Source organism: Nicotiana tomentosiformis, chromosome 8, assembly GCF_000390325.3.
Source record: "Nicotiana tomentosiformis chromosome 8, ASM39032v3, whole genome shotgun sequence".
Taxonomy (NCBI): domain Eukaryota; kingdom Viridiplantae; phylum Streptophyta; class Magnoliopsida; order Solanales; family Solanaceae; genus Nicotiana; species Nicotiana tomentosiformis.
The window spans coordinates 11,301,644-11,310,298 of NC_090819.1; the positions used below are offsets into that span (position 1 = coordinate 11,301,644).

The 8,655-nt window shown below is 32.7% G+C and overlaps 1 long non-coding RNA gene across 1 annotated transcript; it reads right to left on the reverse strand.

Moving 5' to 3' along the window:
• Positions 1–991: 991 nt before the first annotated feature.
• Positions 992–2,403, reverse strand: LOC104088099 (uncharacterized). Its single transcript, XR_011409985.1, has 2 exons — positions 2,085–2,403; positions 992–1,266 (listed from the first exon to the last, which is right to left on the reverse strand). It is a non-coding gene; the product is annotated as an uncharacterized lncRNA (long non-coding RNA).
• Positions 2,404–8,655: the final 6,252 nt, after the last annotated feature.

Sequence of the window (8,655 nt, forward strand, 5' to 3'; positions counted from 1 at the left end):
TTAAAAGTAACTAAACTTTATCATTGTCACTTAAAAGTCATTTTGCCTCAAACCCCTACCATAAATATGACATGACATTAAATTTTATGATAAAAATCCAAAATTAAATGCCACATAAGCTAATATGAGTCATACCCATTTTAGATTCATTTATCCTTTAATGTGATTTGATCCATAATCCAAATGAGTTTCGATTAAAAAAAAATTAATTCCATATTAGTTTAAAATAATTATCCTATACTACAAAGTCTTGCCTTTTCTATCACAGCACATTCATAATTATTCTATATTAAAATAATCTATGCTAGAAAATTCTTATCTTGCTGGTATGCCCTATCTGAGTCATTTTATAACTCTACTGAAGCTAAAATACTATTGTATATAATAGTATTTTAAAATGACTCGGATGGGGGCATACAAACAAAATAAAAATTTTCTAGCATAGATTATTTTAGTATAGAATAATTATGAATGACTCGGATGGGGCATACAAACAAAATAAGAATTTTCTAGCATAGATTATTTTAGTATAGAATAATTATGAATGTGCTGTGACAGAAAAGGCAAAACTTTGTAATATATGATAATCATTTTAAACTAATATGGAATTAATATTATTTTTTTTATCGAAACTCATTTGGATTATGGATCAAATCACATTAAAAAATAAATTGATCTAAAATGGGTATGACTCATATTAGCTTATGTGACATTTATTTTTGGATTTTTATCATAAAATTTAATGCCATGTCATATTTATGGTATGGATTTGAGGCAAAATGACTTTTAAGTGACAATGATAAAGTTTAGTTACTTTTAAGTGATAAAAAATAGTTATATGACTTTAGTGAAATTGAAAGATAGTTGAATAACCATAAGTGAAATGAACCCTTGCTTCATGGGTATACTTACCTTAGTTTCAAGAGAAATCTGCAAAGTAGAATTTCCATTGAGTGAAAAGCTGGAATATAAAACTTCAACACCTTCCTCATTTAATAATCGAATGATGTTATAAAATATAGCTAAATTATCAAGTCCAGTGATCAAAACAACGAACATAGTTGGACTCATTTCGTGAAATTCAATCTGAGGGAGTGATTTGGTGCTTGAGCTGGGCAGCTCATTAGTTGCTTTGACTGATCGGTGCCTTTTTCTGCAGCTAATCCTTAATTCTTCTAAGTACATCTTGTTCTTCTCCAATTTGGTTTCTAAGCTTTTTATGTAATTTGTTGCTGCATCTATTCGATCTGGCAATGCCAATGTTTCCTGCAGCATTCAACGCAAATGATATCTTAGGATTCTAGTGCATTTGAGTAGAAGAAAGAAACATGAAATTGATGTAAGCTGAGTAGAGTAAATAAAAGACTTAAAATTGTGTCAAAATGGTAACCTTTTATTCCATATACTATTCTAAGAATTACAATAAATACAATATCTTGTTTAGATATATAACATATACAAAGGATCTATACTTAGAAGGTAATAACTACTGTACATATGTTTAGGATGTGATCTTGAAATCCATAATTGAAGACAAATAAGAACGGAATATCTGTAATCTCTCTATAATCTCTCCACAAATCTTCTGTTACAGCTCATGCCGTAAGATATGACACTTGGGCCTAACTCAACCCCTCATGCCGTAAGATATGATACTTGAGGCTAACTCAATCCCAAAAGCTAGTTCGAAGGAAGGAGGATTGACCAACCCTTATAAGGAGACTAGGGATCTCATCCAGGTTCGATGTGAGACTCATTCCATTCATCAAATGCCAACAAATTGAAATGTTGAATTTTAAGATCTTAGTACTGAACTCATTGCATTTTAAAATTATAGGTTCAAAAGTAATATAATCTTTAGTAGTTTGTGCGCGCACTCACAATCAATATCAATATTCTTTGTCAAAATTACTCGTTCAGTTGAACCCTTAGAAGAAAAGCGCCATCTTTATATGAAGCTGAGAGCAAGTGATCAGTCAATCAGAAAGTGTCTAGGATTTTAAGCCTGTGAATACAAGTGCACTTGAACGGGGGATGGGGTAATTAGAACAATTGGAAGAGAAGGAAAAGGAGAAAGAATATACCTTACTAGAGGCATGATTAAGGAGCAGGGAATGAAGCTGATTATAGAGGTTCTTCATATTGTTCCTTCTATTCTTCTCCACATACTTTCTTTCCAATTTTGGTGCTGAATTAGACCTCAAGCCACTTTCCATTTTTCCTGATGATCAGTACTACTATTTTTAGAAACTTTTCAGTTTTCTGCAGGTTCTTGATGATGCAGCTTTTTACCTAATTTAGGAAGTTGCAAAACTGCAAATGAAGTTTAATTCTAAGAAGGGATGACAGTGGATAATAATTTATTATAGAACGCATTTTATAGATTTCCAGATAGTCAACAAGAAAATGAAAACAGAGTCAGTGACGGACTCTCAGTGACGTTATTAATGTGGTCATATGTAGTACTTGCCACTTTTCAATCTCTTTTCTTTTTCTCTCTATCAATTAAATTAGTAGGCGTTTGGACATAAGAATAGTAAAATTCGATCAATAATTTTATGTCCAAACGGGCTCTTAATGTGAGAATCAATAATTTTCACTTTCTAGTTTGACTGTCAAAACTTTAAACACGTGCAAATATAAATCAAACAATAGAGATTGCAAAATCTAAGAACTAATTGGAGCTACGTTAAATCAGTTGATATCCTGGCAGCTGGGGAAGTCCAATTTGGCGGAGACGAAAGGATAGATTATTCGACGCGTCCAATTTCTTTTCTAGAAAGATAATCTGACTTGATACGTGGACCAACGGCAAAATTATTTTCGTACGACATATATAGATTATGAGTTCGAACTGTGAAAGCAGTCACTAATGCATACATTAGGATTATAAGCATATATAGAGTATAGTATATGGGTTCCCGGGAACCCAGTAACTTTTACGTAGATTATGTATTTTTATTAAAAAATTTACTAAGTATCTATACATCTAACTTTGAACCTAGTTATTATTGTATATTAATTTGAGATTGCGACAGGAACCCATAAACTTCAAATCTTGGATCCGCCTCTGATTATGATAGACTGTCTATGTCACACCCCTTGGAATGTGGCACTTCCTCCGACTTAGCATAAACACGAGTTGCCTTGTGCACTGACTGCCCTTTTATACTTTGTTAAAATCAATATAGGAGTAACGAATTACATACTTTGGGCTACATTAAATGTATTTTAAAAAATAGTTATATACGACAAACATATAATCATTGTAAACAATACAAAAATATTCTTTTTTTAATTTATGTGAACTTATTTAACTGGATACAAAGTTTAATAAAGAAAAAAAGAATTTTTAAATATGTGGTCTTAAATATATCATAATATTTATATGGTTGCCAGACTTTTAAAACTTGTATCTTAAATCTGTCATAATATTTCAATAGCTATAAAAGGTTTTTATTGAGGATAAAATAAACGGTTGATTTTAAATTATATTCAAATTTTTAAAAAAGTCATTCTTTTTAAACAAACACAATAGGAAAAAGGTTCATATATAGTGAAAACGAAAGGAATAGACCAAAAAAAGGCAATTCGCGTACACTATTTACTCCAAATGCAACATTTGTCTTATCCTTTTCTATTTTGTGGGAGTGAGAGTGTGAATCCCACTCTGCTTTCGCACCTTTGAATTTCGTTAAGAATAAGATTCATTTGCCTTAGTTATCAATGTATAACCACTATTCCAATTTCGGACCGACAGTAATTGCAATTAATCAATAGACCATTGACACGGTCACAGTAAAAATGCACCAATTGAAATGGATTTTTCATGAAAAAGAAAGGTGCAAGACTACTTTTTGGACAAAGAACATAACATGAGAAGTTCCTTAGGAAAGTTCACAAAGTGGGCAAACTAAACATTACAACTAGTTCAATAACTGCTCGCCACATGGCCGACAATCATAGAATTCTGCAGCTTTCTCATCCTTCCTCAGATATTTTTGTGTGTTGCATTCGTCGGCCAAAGTTCCTTTGCGGCAGTGACGACCAAACTACAAATTTCTCAAGGTTATTCAATTTTGAAAAAATTAAAAAATCATTCACAAAAGGTGTTCAATATATATTATATACAACTAAAATTTAATACTTTATCTATATATACAGTATAATTTTTCGACGAAGGCCTTGAGTAAATTTGGCTTCGCCTCTGTTTGTGGGTCAGAAATTAATTTAAACTTGAGAAATTTGAATATATATATTGGCAAAGGTGAATCTAAGATTTAAAGGTACCGTGTGCCGTAATTTTCTTTACTATACTTAATGTAATGATTAATATAGAGTTTGTTTGGAATGTTTATTTGGTTTATATTTTAGTTTATTCGAACCAACTTTAGGTAGTTTTTATTTGCAAATATCAAAATTACGTCTCAGATATAAAAAAAAACATAATTAGTATTTTAAATAAGAATCACACCTTAATTATTAATAACAAAAGTAAAATTAATATTTTCACCAAGAAATTACTTCTTTTTTATACTAAAATAAATTTGCATAAATAAGATAATACCTTCAACGAGGGAATTGCATAAATTAGAATAAAAAACAAAAACAAACATCTTCAATAGATAAATTATACCTATAAATAAATATAGAATTAGATAAAATACAAGTTCCACAAATCAAAATCATAAATCTCATGTTTTTCCTGAGCGATGCTTACGAAATTTTCATCATAATTTAATATTAAAGAGATTTGAATTGATTTATGTCACGACCTCAATTTCCCTCCGTAGGATGTCGTGATGGCACTTAATCTCTACGATTAGGTAAGCCTAGCAGTTAATAACAACTTGACAGAAATAATTAACAAAACTACTAAAATAAAGCTGAGTAACTGATATAAACTCCTGAAATAGAGTGAGTCTCAACAAATATATTCCCAAAACTGGTGGAACTGAGTCATAAGCTCTACAGAGTAAGCTAAAGTGTCTAGTACATTACTGTCTGACTGAAAATAAATACAACAGTAGTAAAAACAAAAGAATGTGACTCTGAGGCCTGCAGACGCCGAGCAGGCATACCTTGAAGTCTCTGTTAGGTAGCTACAAATGATTTCTAACGACCGACACGAGCAGATGTATCTGGATCTGCACAAAAATTATGCAGAAGTGCAGTATGAGTACACCACAACGGTACACAGTAAGTATTAAGCCTAACCTCGGTAGGGCGGGTTTTTATTAGGGTGGGGCGCACTACTAAAAAAATAAATTTGCGACCGTCAAATCAGTCAGAAATCGTATTTTTCTTACGGATTTTCGACTAAAAAGTCTCAGTCGAAAAATACGTGGTCGCAATATATTTGCGACAGAATCAGTCGAAAATTTGCGATGGATTCGATCGCAAACTGAAAAATACGGGGACATTTGAATTTAAGACATTTGTGACCGAATCAACCGCTAATTAGAATTAAAAAAAACAAATACATATTAAATGTTTCGATTGATTTCATCGGAAAATTAAAAAATAAAATTAATTATTAATTAATTATTCTGACTGAAACAATTATAAAAATTGAGAATTAATTAATTAAAATTTTCAAAAATTCTCCATTAGCGATTGATTCAGTCGCAAATCTTAATTAAATTTTATTAGAAATTCTCAATTTGCGATTGAATCAATCACAAATCGGGATAATTTCTGGTGAAATTTGCGACTGGTTCAATCGCAAATCTTGGCATTTTTAGCAAAATTCTGCTGTATTTTTAATTACACCACCTACCAAATAAAACAGCCAACCAATTACCTAACAACCAACAAAAAACCTAATATAACGATCCAAATCTAATATTTACTACAAAACGAACGATAATATTTATAACAATTCAACAAACTAATCAAACAACCAAATATCAAACAACATTAATTACACATGTCTCTAACTTCAACTCTCAAATATTCAAATAGCCAATTCAGAATCAGTCTCCTCCTTAGACTCAGACTCCATTGCAACTCCTTTCTTGCTTTTCTTTTTTAATAATTTTTGGATCAAAACCTGAGTTACTTGAAATTCTTGCGACATTGTATCCACTTTTTGACGCATAACTTCCATGTCTTCTTGAAAAACTGATGCCCCAGTGAATAATGTTGCTGGTGGACGACTGGAGGATGGCTGCACTCCAATCCCGTAGATTCGACCTTTATTTATTATTTTCACGAAAAATAAAGAAAGGAAAGTAAAATAAGTAAGAAAACAAAAACGCAACTTTCAAACTAATACCAAAATAGATAATTACATAATATTTATACCTTTATTCACGCCACCCGCCTCCCATGTCCAAATTGTAGTCATATCCTCCAGGGTCGGCTGAGTTCCTTCAGGCTGAGTTTGTCGCCATGCATTAAGACCTCAACATAAGTCACATCTCCCCCACGTTCCTTTTCCTGAAAATTAAGAAGTAATTAGATATATATATATATGTATGTTCAATTTACATACTTGTAAAACTAAGAATATTTTATAATAAAATTACCATTCTCAAACGATAGGCTGCAAAACTAATAGAACCTCCAGTATACAATGCTCCACCCTTAGTAGAAGCTCTATTTAACTTTGCATGTTCACTCTTATTCTTCCACTCAAGGGTGTTCCACTTCGCCAAGAGCTGACTCCAGATATCTTTACGTATCCAATCAGGCTTGGTGCCACCTCTCCTAGCAACATGATGTGAATCCGTTATCTGCTTCTGTGCTCTCTTCTCGAAGTTCTCATTCACCAGTTTTTCAAGTGTAGGCTGCCATATGCACCTGACCTGCTAAATTGAATAAATAATATTGGACAAATGAGGATAAGTATTAATAAAAATTAATTTATTCTTACCTTAAATTGTTGTCACATATTCAATCTGATATGGTATGGTATCTGTCTCCAGGAATTTCACGACTCATGAAAAAATGGCTTCATAGATTCCATCGCCATATGCGTGGCCTGAAAGGATGGCAAAAACCTGCATTTAATTTAACATATAAAATGTCATTAAATTCATTAAATGCAAAAGTTTATTGAAAGATTTTAAAAGGAAATTAAAAGAAAACTCACTCGTCGCCATAGGGAACGATAATCAGCCGATGAAGATGATCGTACTGTACAATCCCTCCAATATACTGTCTCACGGTACCGACAACTGTAGAAGTAATGGTAGATAGGGATGTAGTTGCGTGAGAGTCTCCAATATCCAAATTAGATATACTTGGAGTGGATGATGATGGAGATCATAATTGAGTGGGCATGTATGAGGCACAAAAGATGAACCACCATGCTGGCTATTAAGATTGCTCGGGGATGCAATCAGTGGCGAGCCACCGAATTGACTAGCAGGATCACATGGGGAAGAAGCTGAAAAATGAGGCGTGGGTATAAAATTAATGGTGGTCGAAGATGAGCCACCGTGAGAATGCATGGAGTAATACTGAAGCGATCTAGACGGGGGAGGAACTTTGAAAAAGTCAGATGACTGTGAAGCTGACATGGAAGGACGGGGAGGCATAGGAGGAGGGCTCATATTTAGTGTAGGTGGAGGAAGCTGACTTGGTCTAGGTAAAGTGTATTTTTTCTTTCTAGATTTTTTTTATTTTTTTACCGCGAGAATCTATCTGTGTAATGAATATAAAATATTTACATGTAAAAAAATCTAACATAACAAATATAAACATAAAAGTATACATAATAAACATAACAATATAAACATAAAATAACGAAGATGCCATTAATAATATAAAGTAATTTTATTACATATTGCAATGAAGCACACCATAACATATAAATACTGAACAAGTCATAAAACACATAAATAGCTTAATCCTCATCACTTGTTTCATTTTCATTTTCTTCACCATATAATTCTTCATCGCTTATTTCATTTTCATCATATAACTCTTCATCCTCGCTTGTTTTATGTTCATAAATGGAATCTTCGTCCTCATTTTTCATTGATGTTCCCTCACCATGCTCAGTTAAAATTGATTTTAGGACCGAAGGATCGAATTCTTCGTATAGGTCGTTGCTATCCTGCAATTCATCTACTAATTCATCATCCACTGCTGTTTCAACACTTGAAACGTCATTTTGGTACGCTACATCCAATGCATCCTCAATTTCAACTCTACTTATAGGCTTAGATTTTATCACTACCCACCATGCAGATTTATTCTTTCACAAAGGATAAGGTACATAATACACTTGTTTCACATTTTATGCAATAATAAATGGGTCATGGAGTCTATACCCCCCTGTGCTTTATTTCAACAATTTTGTATTGAGGATGCATCTTCGTACCTCTATTTGGTGTTGGATCATACCACTTACACCTAAAGAGTCCAAATTTTTTCTTCGGCCAACCTACTTTATACGCAAGTTCTATGATCTCTTGACGCACACCATATGTAATGACCCGACCGATCATTTTGAGAATTTACTCTCCGCTCGGTAGTTTGAGGTCACAAATATCTCCGCGTAATGTATTATGACTTGTGTGAATCGTCGATTTTGGTTTTCAGGTTATTCAGAATCGATTTGGAAGAATGAACTTCATGATTGAAGCTTTAAGTTGGAAGAGTTGACCAAGTTTGACTTTTTAGTATTTGACCTCGGATTGGAGT